This window comes from Pseudorca crassidens, chromosome 19 (assembly GCF_039906515.1).
Source record: "Pseudorca crassidens isolate mPseCra1 chromosome 19, mPseCra1.hap1, whole genome shotgun sequence".
Classification (NCBI taxonomy): Eukaryota; Metazoa; Chordata; class Mammalia; order Artiodactyla; family Delphinidae; genus Pseudorca; species Pseudorca crassidens.
Window position 1 is genome coordinate 4,099,659 of NC_090314.1, and position 16,749 is coordinate 4,116,407.

The window sequence follows — 16,749 nt, forward strand, 5'->3', positions numbered from 1 at the left end:
GGACATGGTGTCATCCGCCCGGGCTGCGGGCCAGGGGCCGGGGATTTCCGAGAAGACGGAGGATTAGAGGTGGATTCTGTTGCTATACTTAACTTTTGCATTGTCCTACTTACAGGTTAGCACAGTGGTCATTTAAATAGGACAGACGTGGGTTCCAACTCCGACACTATTATTCTGCACATACAGAATCCTAGACCAGTCACTTCACTTATTGAGTTTCATACTTCTCATCTTTGAATTGGAGATAATTATATCTGCCTGGCAGGGCTGTTGGGAGGACTCATAGACATATCTAAAACACTTGACATTGTGCCCGACACACAGTAAGGGCTCAATAATATAAACCATTGTTAAGAATTAAAAAACCGAGGGGCTGCACGATATAGGGAAAGAGCTGACAAAAGTTCTCTCCCCGACAGAAGCCTGACTTTTGGACTTTCCTGTTTGTCTCTGTGTTGTTGGATTTAATTAAGCAAGAATCCTGCTAAGTCAGTTTAGACAGAACCCTACTCCCCACCCACCCACCCCCCACCCCATTCTCCATATCTGATTGGATCCTCATCCTCTACGATCCTCGGTGATGTCTGATCACCCAGGCCTGGTCGGTTTAGCCAGAAACATCAAGTTTCTGACATCACATCAGAAACTTGATGTGATGTCAGAAACCCTGACCCCCCCGCCCCCCCGATGTTTCCTCTTAGTAATTTTCCATCCACCAACCTCACCATGTTCCTTGGCTATAAATTTCCACTGCTCCTGCTGTGTTCAGAGTTGAGCCCAATCTCTATCCCCAACTGCAAGATTCCGTGGCAGTGGTCCCTACACCTATTGAAATATCCCCGCTCCCTTGAATAAAATCTGCCTTACTGTGTCATTGAATATTTTTTTCTTTAGTAGCTCCTGATCTTTCAGTTCTCAACGTACCTACAACACTTTACCTCTTACAATGTCAAGCAATTTCCAAAATGTTGCAACAAATGTCACTGATGTCACAGTGAATGGATTCAAAGCTGATTCGGAAAAGTCCAGGGAAAGACAATGAGAGAGTAGGGATCCGTAACAATTCAGAGAGGAAGCACTGTTATTTCCAGGAGTCATGCACTGCAATGTATATAAAGTTAATCCTTGAACAACTTGGGGATTGGGGGCCCCAATGCCTGCAAAGTCAAAAATCCACTTACAAGTTCAAGATCAGCCCTCTGTGTCCGTGGTTCCACATCCAAGGATTCAACCAACGATGGATCGTGTAGTACTGTAGTTAGTATTTATATAGGAAAAAAAAAAAAAACCTCTCATACCAGTCGACCCGCACAGTTCAAACTCATCCTCCTTGAGGATCAACTGTAGTGAGAATGATTTACCCATAAACAAATTAAGAACCTTTAGTTCCTCCTCAAGGGCTACAGATAACATCCTGAGCCATATCCTTGAGCTGTTTTGCAGAAACTAAAACCCCCACCAGGTGGAAGGAGTTAGCTGCATGCTGCCCACCAGCACATAGACCCCAGACCGGTGAAAGCCAAAAAATTGATAATTGAGATTCCCAAAACACTACCCTGTTACCTCACCACCAACCAATCAGAAGAATGGTCACGAGCTGATCACACACCCTTGAACCCTCACCCCTAATATTGTCTCTAAAAACCCTCCTGAAAACCATTGGGGAGTTTGGGTCTTTTGAGCATGAGCTGCCATTCTCTTTACTTGGCCCTGCGGTAAATGCTGTACTTTATTTCACCACAAACCTGTGTCAGTAGGTTGGCTTTGCTGTGCATCAGGTGAGCAGATGCAAGTTCAGTTTGGTAACATCTCTTTGAAATGTATATAAATTCTTTTGAAGACTAGATAGGTCTTTTGTCAAATTTATGACCCAGGAATGTCGTTCTCAAGAACCTGGGAGCCATCTCTTTGAAACGGAAATGTGAAGGATCCAGCACAGCTATTTCCAAGTGACTGTGGGTGGGTAGGAGCCTCCTTCTAAGTTGCAAAACTACCTCCCGTCATAAAGATAGAAGTTTGTTGTTCCTCCTGAAACAGGAATGAAGGAACAGAGCAAAACCATCAAAAGAATGACACAGCCTTTGAGGATACAATAAAAACTGGTTAGAACCAATCAGGCCCAAGATAGTAGAAGATTCAACTTCCAGTAGACCTTGAGCTTCATTATACGCTCACTGTAATGCATTAGCATCTAAATGACACACCACAGGCACCAAGACAGTTCGAAGGCTGACCATAAAAGAACAAAAAGTGGGCCGTGGCCCAATTCCTGGAAATCCCTGCCCGTTATCCAAAATAATTGGGATAATCCTCGCACTTGTTAGCCTATGAAATTACCCAGCCCGGAGAAACTAAAACTCCACACCCCAGCGCTGCTCTCACCTTCTGAAAGGGACTGCATTCTGCCTGAGGAATGTGTGCATATCTCTCTAAACAAACTCACTTCTACTTTACTATGGCTCGCCCTTAAATTCTCTCCTGTGTGAAGCCAAGGACCCTCACTTGCGGGTCTGTCCCGTCCCAGGAACTCGCGCGAGACCTGAGACGTGACTATTCTCTCACTCCCCCATTCTCCTGCAGCACCTTTTGTGGCGGCCACGAAAGGGACATCGAAGGGCATAGTGTTGATCCGCCTACTGAGCTATGGCTCCCCTCTGCGGAGGGTGGCCGGGACTTGTCCCGAGCCCTGAAAGTTCAAGTAGCCCTTAGGTGGCGGCTGACGCTGCCTGCGAGATTGGGCAGAGACCAGCTCTCTGGCCCTGAAGGAGCCTGCCGGGCCCAGGGCTTTTCTCCCCTCAATCTCCCTCATTCTCCCTATCACTCTATCTCTTTGGACCCAAGATGATCCACAGGGACCACCACTCGGACTTCCAAATTAAGACCGTGGCAAGCCATCGGCAACTTGATTGGGTGAGTTTCCCGTCCGCGGCTCCTCAAGCCCGATTCCGCCCCCTTACTCGTTCTTAGTCTCAGCCTGGTTCCAGAATGCCAGAACTGCATCAGGGGGCCCAAATGGGGCACTACAGGAGCCTCCGGCTAGATTGTGGCTCGGCCCTCCCTGGCTGCCGCTCAGGGCGCACGGCCGCACTGCACCCCTGGTCACACATGGCGGTCTCAGACTTTATCAACCCCTGAGCAGAGGTAGTGGTGGAGCTCCTTTCTCAATGGTCCTACGAATCTCTGGCCTGGGAAGTGTCCTGGCTGTACACCTTCCCTCCTGTCCCAGATTTCTCTTATATCCTCCTTTTCTCATCCCCTCCTGATTTCTTAGACTGTCTACAGGTCCTGGAGCCTCCCTGCCAGCTCTGCCAGCAGATGGGGCGTTACCTCTGTTTTACTTCTGTGAAGAGGTGCCCCTCCTCAACAGCACAAAGACATATCCTGAGGGGAGCTTTTGCCTTGTATTGTTATCACTACAGCTCCAGCCCTACCCTTCAGCTCTATTTGTTTCTCTTTTTCTTTCTCAGAAAGATTTCAGGTGCCCACAGGGACCTCACTGTTGTCTTTGCCAAACAGACCCTTTCTCATGGCCTGACAGCCACAAGCCCAGTTTCCCCTGCTTAATTAAACATCTCTTCTGCCGTGATCCCCTACCCTGGAGCTGGGAGCCATCATGGATCAAGCCAATTACACTATCTCCTATACTGCCATCAGGATTTATCTCTGTGACACTCCCTTGAGGAGCTCCACCCACTAGAGTCTCTGGCAGCACACTCTCTTCTTACATTTTGGGATATCAGGGACAACAACAAAGGCACAGTTATTGGCTGCAGCCCTAGCCCCTGCACCACCTCAGGGTTACCCTCCCTTGAGAAAGTCCGTGGCAAGGACAGGATCCAGGAAGTCTGGACCAGAGCCATGGCCCTGCCAAGAAGAGATCTGTTTGAAGTGCAGCCAGGAAGACGAATGTCACCCATGAGGAAGACAGCCAGCAGTACCCTGTCCAAAATGTAAACACAAGGACCACTGGAAGTGGGACTGCCCTCAGTCCCAAAGGCGACTCAGGGTTCCCACACCAACGATGGCTGACAGGACCAAAGACTGATGGGGCCTGGGACCCTCCATGGCTCCCAAAGGACTCCTGGTCACGTCTCCAGAGGAGCTTCAGGCAGCCCTTGATGTGGCCAGTACGAGAGTTATTTTCTTGTTAGATACGGGGGCTGCCCACTCTGTGCTGACCGATTTCCCTGGACCCTTGTACAATCCTGTATGATAACGGGGGTTGATGGATGGCCCAAACCAAGTGATTCAGTACACGCCCCCCCCGCCCCCCGCCAGCTGCTTGCTAGGAAATTTTACCCTTGCACATCAGTTTCTGCTCATGTCTGAGTGCCCCATCCCCTGCTGTGAAGGGACTTGCTCACTAAGTTCCAGACAGTACTCCAAACTTGGAGACCCTCACAGAGAAGGCACCCAGCCGTGCGAACCTGCCTCAGTCTCAAGCCAGAGGAGGTCTCCATTCCACCCCATATTGTATCTCAAGAGAACCTCACTGTCTGGGACACTGAGGTCCTGGCAAAGCTACTAATGTGCCCCCAGTTCATATCTCGTTAAAACCCAATGCTGATTACCCGTGGAAGAGACAGGGTCCCTTGAGGCCCAAGGCTCAACAGGTATCCAACTTTTAATAACCAAGTTCTTAAAATATGGGCTGTTACGACCCTGCTGATCTCTGTGTAATACCCCCATTCTGCCCATCAGAAACAGAGTGGAGAATACAGGTTTGTTCAAGCCCTGAGGGCAGTTAATGAGGCAGTGGTTCCAGTTCACCCTCACCCGATAGTCCTTAATCCATACACCATATTGACCCAAGTCCCAGAGACTGCAAACTGGTTCGCAGTGCTAGACCTAAAGGATGCTTTCTCTAGCATCCCCCTGCACCCACACTCCCAATACCTCTTTGCCTTTGAGTGGACAAATCCAGACAGCCACATAGTGCCACAAATGCCTCCACTCTGTAGCATTCGAGTAGAGGGTAACCATGGGGTAAGTGGAATGGACTAAAAATAGTCAGGCTACCTTCAGAAATGGGACCACGTGAGGCCGTAGACCAGCCTCTTCAGATCAAAGGCCAACTGAGGGCCATAATTAGAAAATTTCTTAAACCCAGGGTGGATGCTCAAAAGTGTTTGCAAATAGATTAACAAAATGGGAGGTCACCGGTCTGACCAAACTGACCATAGTTGATAGGAATTTGGGGGGGGAGGGCCTTCTCCCCTAAGGTAAATGAGGGAAAGTGAAACATTCCAACCTAGGTGTCAAGTCTTTTGGTATCATTGAGGTGGCCACCAAATTCTTTGAGAGAAAACACAAAAAGCTGTCCTTAATTTACACATCTAGTCTTTACAGGACCAGAGGTGTGGCTCCAAATAATCGGAAACCTACAAGTCCTTTTACCACTCCCCAAACCTCCCCTACTTATCTTAAGAGGCGTGTAAGTGTTGAGGGAAAATTTTTTTTCTGTCCTTAAGGGAACAAAATCATCCTAGGAGGAACATGCCTTTCTCTTCATGCCTCTGAGATGCAAATGTTCTACCTGATCTTCTCCAGGAACCCTTATCTCTGCCTTTTTAAAATGCAAATTTCAGGAAAGGGGGTAGGTAATTTGGAGCTTGACAGTCAAGGACAAATAGAAGTCTAAGTGCCTTTCATAAATATTAGTTAAAAGGGATCCATCTAGACAGGTGACCTTGACTTGTTCCATCTACCAGAAACCCGATTTGAATTCTACCTCTTTTGCAACTGATGGATTTTACGTCCTTGTACCTGATTCATGGCTAAAACTTTGGAATGGCAACTATGAGGTCTCTGTTTGCATGTTTGTATGCATCTTACCAAAATTAATCTGTAAAAGAGCTCTATTTAAATGGCTTTAAGGGGGCTTCCATGGTGGTCCAGTGGTAAAGAATCCGCCTTCCAATGCAGGGGACAAGGTTTGATCCCTGATCCCTGGTCTGGGAAGTAAGATCCCACATGCCACGGGGCAACTAATCCTGTGCGCCACAACTACTGAGCCCACATGCCACAAGTAGAGAAGAGAAAACCTGCATGCCACAACTAGCAATGTGCCCAGGCGCTGCAGCAAAGAGCCCGCGCACCACAACGAAAGATTCCACGCGCCGCAACTAAGACCCAACGCAGCCAAAAAATATAAATAAATAAATATATTTTTAAAGTGGCTTAAAGGAAATTAAGCGCTCATATAAATACTCAGAAATATAAAAGAAACTGGCCAGAATGAATTTCAGAATGAAACTGGGAAATACTCAATACTGAATCTATATCTGGTATTGAAGCTGCTTAAGCTTGTTGGTTTGATTAATACAGATGTGTCTTTACAATGTGAAGTATACTATTTCTGCTGTACCTAGGCTTACTAGAGGTCAAATAAGACCTTATGCCTGTTGCAAATTTGCCAACAAGGAAAGTAACTCAATGTGAAGAAACTTTTAAGGAACTTGCTTTTTTTTTTTTTTTTTTTTGCCACACTGCATGGGATGCAGGATCCTAGTTCCCCAACCAGGGATCAAACCTATGCCCCCTGCAGTGGAAGCCCGGAGTCTTTATTTATTTATTTATTTATTTAATTTATTTATTTTTGGCTGCGTTAGGTCTTCATTGTTGCACACAGGCTTTCTCTAGTTGTGGCGAGCAGGAGCTACTCTTCGTTGTGGTGCACAGGCTTCTCATTACAGTGACTTCTCTTGTTGCAGAGCACACGTGGACTTCAGTAGTGTGGCATGCGGGCTCAGTAGTTGTGGCGCATGAGCTTAGTTGCTCCGCGGCATGTGGGATCTTCACTGACCAGGGATCGAACCCATGTCCCCTGCATTGGCAGGTGAATTCTTTTTTTTTTTTTTTTCGGTACACGGGCCTCTCACTGTTGTGGCCTCTCCCGTTGCGGAGCACAGGCTCCAGACGTGCAGGCTCAACGGCCATGGCTCACGGGCCCAGCCGCTCCGCGGCATGTGGGATCCTCCCAGACCGGGGCACGAACCCGTGTCCCCTGCATCGGCAGGCGGACTCTCAACCACTGTGCCACCAGGGAAGCCCAGCAGGTGAATTCTTAACCACTGTGCCACCAGGGAAGTCCCGGAATCCCGGAGTCTTAACCACTGGACCACCAGGGAACTCCCAAGAAACTTTTAAGGAAAGTAAATGTAAATGAGATAAGAGTTTTTAGGTAAACTCTATAGGAATAATTATGTTTTGGGAATGTCTAATATGGTCTCTCCAGATTTTGGTAACTTGAAACTAAACCAAGTTAAATGAAGAGAACTCACTGACTATCTGGGTCATTTCAAATAGGATAGAATACAAGAACATTAATTGCTGGGCAGGTCTAAGTCTACCTACGCTTGCCTTCTTAGAAGAGGAAAACTAAAGCATAAGTTTCCCAACCAGGAGAAGCTGGTATGAGAAACAGATCACAATTACTTGCTTCTTGATTTTCACTGGAGATTAAGCTTTTTAAGGGTTAAAATTATAATATATGTAATGAAAGCTATTAAAATAATAAGGGGGGACTTCCCTGGTGGTCCAGTGGTTAAGAATCTGCCTTCCAATGCAGGGGATGCGGGTTCAACCCCTAGTCAGGGAACTAGGATCCCACTTGCTGCGGGACAACTAAGCCTACGTGCTCTAGAGCCCATGCGCCACATCTAGAGAGAAGCCCACATGTGCCGCAGTGAAAAGCCTGTGTGCCACAACAAAAGATCCCGCAGACCGCAACAAAGATCCCATGTGCCGCAACTAAGACCCAATGCAGCCAAGTAAATAAATAAATATTTTTAAAAATAACAAGAAGGGAAACATTTCATTATTCCAGGAAAGTAAGATGTGTGCTTTCAGTAAAAGAAGGTGTGAGGAAATGCATTTTGTTAAAGAGAAAAAGGTTAGTTTTGTCCTAGAGCTGGTTGTTTCTGAATGGAAAAGAAAATACGGGACAAAATAGTATGGATACAAAAAGTTGTAGAAGGCTCATGGAAAAGGACCCTGAGAAAAGCTTTTGTACATGGTCAGGATTGGCTAAGATTGGATTAAATTTAATTAGGTAAATGGATTTTGTTATTAAGAGTAGGCTAGTACAAGACCGGAGCTTAGTTCTCTCTCTGTTAAGAGAACAAAGTTTTCTTGGAATCCTGTTTTAGATGACAGATTGTATGAGGTTCTTTGCATTTAAGGGATCTGTATTTGCTTTTGAAATATTCTGTCATTTTGGTTAAGTGAATAAGTGTTGTTTCACAGTGACCTGTGATCCTATTTGACAAAGTGCTTTGAAAGCTTTTTGATATTTTTGACAAACTTCCCAAATATCAAACTCTAACTGAAGTTCATTGACCTTCAACTAACTTGGGGTGGATTCTTTACCACTGGACCACCAGGGAAGTCCCTCTGGTTATTACCTTAAAATGTTGTGTGTAATAGCAGTAATCGAGTTTCTTTGTCTATTACCTTGTAATCAAGTGTTTAACTGTGGCTTTTTGAGTCTTTTGTCATCTATAGATAGTTATTGTTGTACTCTGATGCTGTTGCAAAAGTGCTTCATCAAGATTTGTAGGAAGGCTATGGAGCAGTTACAACAGTTCCACATCAAGATGATGACTATGCCAGGATTCCAGCCCTTGCTGCCCTCTGACTCAAAACAAGGAGCTGTCCTGCCCCTGGGACCCCTGGATCAGGCATCCAGAGATATTTATTCCCTGACAGGCAGGGTCAACACCCCTACTCAGCCCTGAAACAAGCTACAGAAGACGGACCGTCACCCCTCTTCTTCCGATAAGAATATGGGAGTGAAATCTCTGAGAGAGGAATGAGACAGGAGGGAAGGGGGCAGGGTGCAACCATTAAAAGAATGACACAGCCTTTGAGGATACAACAAAAACTGGTTAGAACCAATTAAGCCCAAGATGGTGGAAGATTCAACTTCCACTAGACTTTGAGCCCCATTATATGCTCACTGCAATGCATTAGCATCTAAATGACACACATACAGGCACCACGACAGTTCCGAGGCTGACCATAAAAGGCCCCAAAGTGGGCAATGATGGTCCAACTCCTGGAAATTCCTGCCCCTTCCCCCAAATAGTTGGAATAATCCTCCCACTTGTTAGCCTATGAAGTTACTCAGCCCATAAAAACTAACAACCCTGGGACTTCCCTGGTGGTGCAGTGGTTAAGAATTCACCTGCCAATGCAGGGGACATGGGTTCGAGCCCTGGTCTAGGAAGATCCCACATGCCGCAAAGCAACTAAGCCCACGCACCACAACTACTGAGCCTGCGCTCTAGAGCCCACAAGCCACAACTACTGAGCCGACATGCCACAACTACTGAAGCCTGTGCACCTAGAGCCCATGCTCCACAACAAGAGAAGCCACCACAATGAGAAGCCCACGTACCGCAACGAAGAGTAGCTGCCTCTCACTGCAACTAGAGAAAGCCCATGCGTAGCAACAAAGACCCAACACAGCCAAAAATAAAATTAAATAAATAAAACTAACAACCCCATACCCTGGGCTGCCCTCACCTTCTTTCACTTTACTATGGCTCACCCTTGAATTCTTTCCTGCCAAAGACCCTCACTTGGAGGCACAGTTAATCTCCCCAGTTACCAGGTAAAATTAGGATGAATGATATGTGATAGATGGTACAGTTGAATCCTCTTACTAGAGGGCTAGTTATTGTTTAGCTCAAGAACACACGTGCAATGGAGAGTGCGCCTGGCTGTGTAAGGAGTGGATTCCTTTCTGTCTTTGCAAACTCTTAACAGGTGGTCTGTGATGCTTATCACGTTCTAGTTTAATGCCTATTCAATAGTAAAAGAGTTTTCTTTTTCTAGTGCCTTTGTGGAGATGTCTGGGCTGGGGGAAGGTTTTGGTTTTAGTTCTATTTTGCCAAGTTATATCATTAGCTTCACTTAGAGATGAGGAAATTGAGAGTAAGACAACCCACAATCACATGGCTAGTGTGATAGAGACGGGATGCAAAGTGAGGTCGGTCTCTGGAGCTTGGCTGGGTCCACAGTGCTGTGTGGCAAGTGCTGCAGCCATCCTGGAGCCTGGCATGACACGTAGTAGGTGCAGAAGAAATACATCTGAATGTCTGAGACTGGAATGCAGCGCGTGCGGATCTCAAACAACAAATGTGGATGTACAAGAAACGCAGCTGTGTTCTTCTTCGATACTGCCTTACGTTTAAGTCTCACCTTGCCGAATGTTTGGAGCTGGTGCTCAGTCAGCAACAGTCTCTTCCACTATTCCTGCTGCTGCATTGAAGTTCAAGGTTACGTGGTGCCCAGCATGGACTGGGCCAGCAGTGTCTACTTCTACGCAAATTACTGGCATCCTTGGTGCATTCGTGGCCTTGGTCCCTGAGGTGTTCAGTCATGTCCGCTCTGTGTACCCTACCACCACCCAGCCTCTTTGGCTTTGTAATGCCCCCATCTCCCCTGTGCCCACACGGTGTTGGGGAATCCTGCGCCTACCCCCTCAGTGCCCTGACAGGCTATGGGTCAGCCCACATGACTGTCTCTACTCCAGAGACTGGACTCAGACCCCCGGGTCCTGCCTTTCCCCGAGCACAGTCCTCTGCACTCCCAGCCCATCCAAAGCCATCAGGGGGTTTTATTTACCCACTGTCCACAGCAGCCAGCCGCACAGCACAGCCGGAGCAGGAGCTCCCTGCACCCCTGGCTGTTCCCCTCCAGACCACTTGTTTCTGCAGCACAGAGAAACTCCTTTCATTTTAGAGGCTTGGGTGGGATGGGAAATTGTCTTACTCACCAGGTGTCCTCTTTGCTCTAAATCTCAAGAGAGAGAAGGTGTTTGTAAGCCCAAGGCCTCCCCTCTGCCGCTCAAACCCTTCTCTCTCAAACCATTTCCTCTGTGAGGTAGTTCCCAAATGACTGGAAAATCAAGAACTAAGGCCTTTCTTCTCTCTGCCTCCTGCTGTGCTGTCTCTTCCTGAGGCTATAGTGGGAGGAGGATTTGGAGTCAGCCAATATTGGGTGAGGAGAGTACACTTCCGCAAGCAGATCAAAATATTACCTGCCCGGGGCCAGGGGCGGGGTGGGGGGGCAGGCCTCGTGCAGAGTGGATCTAACCAATTAGGAGAGGCCACACAGGTCAGTGAGCGTGGATGCCAGCTAGAAACAAGGATGGCCAAACCAGTGCAAACGGGCTGTCGTTTGCCTTGATCTTCCCACAACGGCACACAGAGGCATGCGAAGTGAATGCGTGTGGCTTGGAGTACGTCGATTGACCTCTCTGAGCTTTTACCAAGTCCACTTTGGGCTCCTCTCTCTTCCTCTGCTTTCCTCCAGGCGTTGGGATCTCCAGACACCATCTATGGTCTTTGTTCTCCTACACATTCTCCCCAGACCAGCTCATCCACACCCGGGCTGAGGTGACCATCTGGGTGAAGTGTCACAGGTGTTGGAAGAGAAGGAGACAAATACTGGGGTGAGGGTGGAGCGAGTGAGTGAGGCAGCAGAGGGGGTGGCAAAGAAGAGACCCACTAACTCTGCCTGTGGGGGGCAAGGAAGCCCGCCCCGAGTGAGGATCACGTCAGACTCACAGGTCTGACTCCAGACGACAGGAGGTAGAAGGGAGGTGGACAGGACGCAGCAGCATGCAGGACGGCTGGAGTCCCATCCACTGCTTCATCCCTGACATCAGGTTGCCTCTGTCACTGTCTTTTCTTTTTTTCCTATTCAGCAACACTTAAAATAAAAGGAGAACTTGAAACTCCACTGCCATCACTTCCCCGTGTTGCCATATGACATTATTATTCTCAGAATGTTAAAAATATGAAACAGACTTCCTCTTCCAGGCATGATATGGTAGAAAGGACTGCACTTAACCCTCCTTGATAAACAACTAGGAAACTGGGCAAAACCTATCAAAGAGCTCTTTGCAAACTCTGGACAACCAGGGGTCAGGGGCTCGGACTCATGAGAAAGGGGGAGGGGGAGCCTGGGTCTGCCCTGGTCGGGTGAGCAGAGGCGGTCCTGGGTGCAGAGAGGGGACGGCACAGAGGCTGGTGGTCTCGGTGGGTGGAGGGGGTAGAGATCAGGGCTGGGGAGAATGAGCCATTCCTTTGTGTGTGGAATTCCTTGGAGTTTTGCCCAGTGCGTGACTTGCATGCACAGAGTAAAACTGCACAAAGACGTACAACCAGGGAATTGTGAGCTGACAAATTCCCAGAGTTCACAGGGAAAGATGTTCAAGCTCTGAGCAGCCAGAGTAGCTTCCTCAGTGCTGACCGGGGGAACACAGCAGACACCCCGGAGGCACCACGTCTGCGTAGTAAGTCCAAACTACCCCTGGGTGGAAGCTAACCTACCTTCCTCTAGGAAAACTTTAAACAAGCCTCAGACAGAAACCAGCCAGGATACTGAAGAACCCAACATCACCATCAACCAACTGCACCCGATTCACACTTCTCAGACACTCCACCCAACAACAGAACAGCAGAGTACACGTGCTTTTGAGTGACTGCGAATAAGGTGGACCACATCTTGGGCTGCAAAACAAACTGTGACAAATTTAAGAGAATTGAAATCACAGAGTGTATTCTCTGACCACAGTGGAACCAAAATAGGAATCAATAACAGGAAGATAATACGAAAATCTCCAACAACCTAAATGCCCATCAACAGAGGAATGGATAAAGAAGATGTGGTACATATACACAATGGAATATCACTCAGCCATAAAAACAAATGAAATTTTGCTATTTGCAGCAACATGGATGGACTTGGAGGGTATCATGCTAAGTGAATTAAGTCAGACAGAGAAGGACAAATACTGTATGATATCACTTATACGTGGAATCTAAAAAAATAAAACAAACTAGTGAAGATAAAAAAAAGAAACAGAGGGACTTCCCTGGTGGTCCAGTGGTTAAGACTCCTTTCTTCCACTGCAGGGGGCACGGGTTTGATTCCTGGTCAGGGAAATAAGATCCCACGTGCCGTGTGGTGCGGCCAAAAAAAAAAAAAGAAAGAAAGAAAAGAAACAGACTCACTGATACACAGATATAGAGAACAAACTAGTGGTTACCAGTGAGTTGCGGGAAGAGGGAGGAGGGGCAAGATAGGAGTAGGGGATTAAGAGGTACAAACTACTACTATGTATAAAATAAATAAGCTACAAGGATATATTGTAGAGCACAGGGAATATAGCCAATATTTTATAATAACTAAGTGGAATATAACCTTTAAAAATTGTGAATCACTATGCTGTACATCTGAAACTTATAATATTGTACATTAACTACCTCAATTTAAAAAAAGTCATTCTTTTTTTTTTTTTTTTATAAATTTATTTATTTATTTATTTTTGGCTGTGTTGGGTCTTCGTTTCTGTGTGAGGGCTTTCTCCAGTTGCGGAGAGCGGGGGCCACTCTTCATCGCCATGCGCGGGCCTCTTACTGTCGTGGCCCCTCTTGTTGCAGACCACAGGCTCCAGACGCGCAGGCTCAGTAGTTGTGGCTCACGGGCCTAGTTGCTCCGCGGCATGTGGGATCTTCCCAGACCAGGGCTCGAACCCGTGTCCTTTGCATTAGCAGGCGGATTCTCAACCACTGCGCCACCAGGGAAGCCCTAAAAAAAGTCATTCTTACCGTAGATCTTAGCAACCTCAGCATATGATTTTTTTTTCTTTCCTTATTAAGTCGAGGACTTTCACCCTTTCACTTAAGGGAGCACTGTAGGGCTTCTCTTTGGCATATCCGAATTGCCAGCATCATTACTCTTGCACTTCAGGGACCTATTAAGTAAAATAATGGTCACTTGAACACAAGTCCTGCGATGCTGAGGCAGCTGGTCTGACAGCTGAGACGGTTACTAAGCAACTAACAGGTGGACTAAGCTGGACAAAGGCAAGATTCACATCCCGGGCGAGATGGTGGGAGATTTCATCACGCTGCTCAGAAGGCCTGCGATTTAAAACTTAATGAATTATTCACTTCTGGAACTTTCCATTCAGTAGTTTAGGACTGAGGTTGACCATGGGTAACTGAAACCCTGGAAAGTAAAACCATGGTAAGGGTGGGCGGCTGTACATGAATCTATACATGTGATAAAATGGCACAGAATTATACATACATATTTTATCAACATATATTTCCTGAGTTTGATATTGTACAATAGTTATGGAAGATGTAGACATGGGGAAAACAGTGAAGGATTCATGAGCCCTCTCTGTACTATCTTTGAAATTTCCTGTGAATCTGTAATTATTTTGAAATAAACTATTTTAAAAGTCTCAAAGAGATCGAACACATCAACAAGTAACTTACCTGCCTTCCAGAGCAAAGTCCAACACCCTTCAAAGGAAGACAACAAAGTCCAGATACTCAACAAATAACGTCCATGATGTCATGTGTCCAATAAAAAATTAGGAGACATGCCAAGAAGCAGAAAAATGTGACCTATATTAGGAAAAAACATCAATGAATAGAAACATGCAGAAATGACAGAGGTGTTGAAACTAGCAGACAAGGACATTAAGACAGCTTCTATAATTGCGCTCGACCATTTAAACCAATACATGAACATACTGAGAAGACAAATCAATGAAATCTACAGCTGTCTTGAGAAATCAACAAAATTGATAACCTCTAGCTCAAATACTCAAGAAAAACAAGACAGCAAACACAAATTACCAACATCAGGAAGGGCAAAAGGAGACATCACTATATATCATACAAGTGTTAAATAATAATAAGGGAGTTTAAATGAAATGGACAAATTCCTTGAAAGACACAAATTACCAAAAATGACTTAAGTGGAACTAGAAATTATGAAGTTTCATATCAAGTAAAGAACTTGAATTTATAAAGTTCCCATAAAGAAAACGCCAGGCCCAGACAGTTTTCCTACCTACCAAACATTTAAGAAAGAAAGAATACCATACAAAGTCTCCCAGAAAAATAGAGTAGTAAACACCTTCCAAAACATTTTATGATCCCAGTATTACTCATTATACAAACTAGACAAAAATTATTAGAAGAAAATTAAACTACAAAGCAATATCCCTCATGAACAGAGACACAAAAATAGCTAGCAGAATATTAGTCAATCAAATCCTGGGGCTTCCCTGGTGGTGCAGTGGTTAAGAATCCACCTACCGATGCAGGGGACACAGGTTCGAGCCCTAGTCTGGGAAGATCCCACATGCTGCGGAGCAACTAAGTCCGTGTGCAACAACAACTGAGCCTACACTCTAGGGCCCATGTGCCACAACTACTGAGCCCACGTGCCACAACTACTGAGCCCGCGCGCCTAGAGCCTATGCTCTGGAACAAGAGAAGCCACTGCAATAAGAAACCTGTGCACCACAACGAAGAGTAGCCCCAGCTCGCCACAGCTAGAGAAAGCCTTCACACAGCAACGAAGACCCAACACAGCCAAAAGTAAATAAATTAATTACTTAATTTAAAAACAAAACAAATCAAATCCAGCAATATATAAAAATGAAAATACATTTGACAAAGTGGGGTTTATCCCAGAAATACAAGGTTTATTCAACATTTGAAAATTAATCAACGCAATTTACCATGTTAATAGAATAAAGGTGAAAAAAGGCGATCTTCACAATAAATGCGGAAAAAGCATTGGTCAAATTCAGCACCAAGTTTTTTACTATTATGAATAAAGCTGCTATAAACACACAGGTACAGGTTTCATGTGACCATAAGTTCTCATCTCACTTAGGTAAATATCAGAAATGGATGGTTGGGTCTTATGATAAGTGTTTGTATAACTTTATGGAAAACTGCCAACATGTTTCCCAAAGGGGCTGCATCATTTTGCACCCCCATCAGCAAGGTCTGAGAGTTACAGCTGTCGCATTTCCTCATCAGGATTTGGTTTTGTCAGCGTTTTTTTTGTTTGTTTGTTTTGGTTTTTTAAGCCCTTCTAGTAGGGTAGAGGAATGTTGTTGTGTTTCTTGCATCTTTCTACGGACTCATGACATTGCTCATTTACCTCCTATGTCTCTTTTTTGGTGAAGTGTCTGTTCAGATCTTTTGCCATTAAAAAAATTTACTGGAGTATAATTGATCTATAACAAACTGTACATATTTAAAGGGTACAAATTGTACACAATCACCACCAACTTAATGGCTTAAAATGGTTCAAATCTCATGATAATCAGGTGTTTTAGTCAATTACTTTAGTGAAAAGTCGAAAAGATGGTATGGTTCCCGTGGGCTTAACATCTTTGTGAAAAAGCAGACGTTCCCAGAGGTCACCTCCATGGAATATGCTTGTCTAAATCTTCCCCATCCTCTGAGACCACGTCTTCAGTGATTCTGTCTTTGACTCAATTGCATACAAATGGAGGTTGAGGTCCTACCACGTGCTAGAGGCTATGCGAGCTCATCCATCTCTAACATGTATGATTTTAAAATAGAATACAAAATAGAATGGGGAAGATGCTGCACCATGATTGCACTTCACCTTCAATTCGTTTCAGATCCTACATCTTCCCTTGTAAACCTGTGTTTGCACACACAGGGCAGGAAGGCAGAGGGAGCCAGAGTGAGGAAAAGAGAATGTTGACAGGAAACTAACAAGGAAAAAACTATCTTCACAATGTCAATCTGGCAAAGCACTTGCTGTGTGGCTACCACTGTGCATACAGATCCACATGTGACAAGTTCAGGCATCAAACTTCGTTGGGCAAAGCATGGATTAAGCCTACAAAATCACTCCCAGAATAAAGCACAGGTTTTTGTCATT

At 45.7% G+C, this 16,749-nt stretch overlaps 1 protein-coding gene across 5 annotated transcripts in view; it reads right to left on the bottom strand.

Moving 5' to 3' along the window:
• The window catches only part of SHMT1 (serine hydroxymethyltransferase 1), a 60,467-nt gene that overhangs the window by 21,791 nt on the left and 21,927 nt on the right, over positions 1-16,749 (bottom strand). For 2 of the 5 annotated variants that reach the window (XM_067716630.1, XM_067716631.1), the window contains exons 2-3: positions 14,304-14,435; positions 13,626-13,771 (exon numbers count right to left, since the gene is read on the bottom strand). The exons of 2 other annotated variants lie outside the window; for them this stretch is intronic. The gene's annotated coding sequence lies outside the window, so the exon portion shown is untranslated. The remainder of the gene's footprint in view (positions 1-13,625; positions 13,772-14,303; positions 14,436-16,749) is intronic. One more of the 5 variants, XM_067716632.1, reaches the window with a different exon arrangement.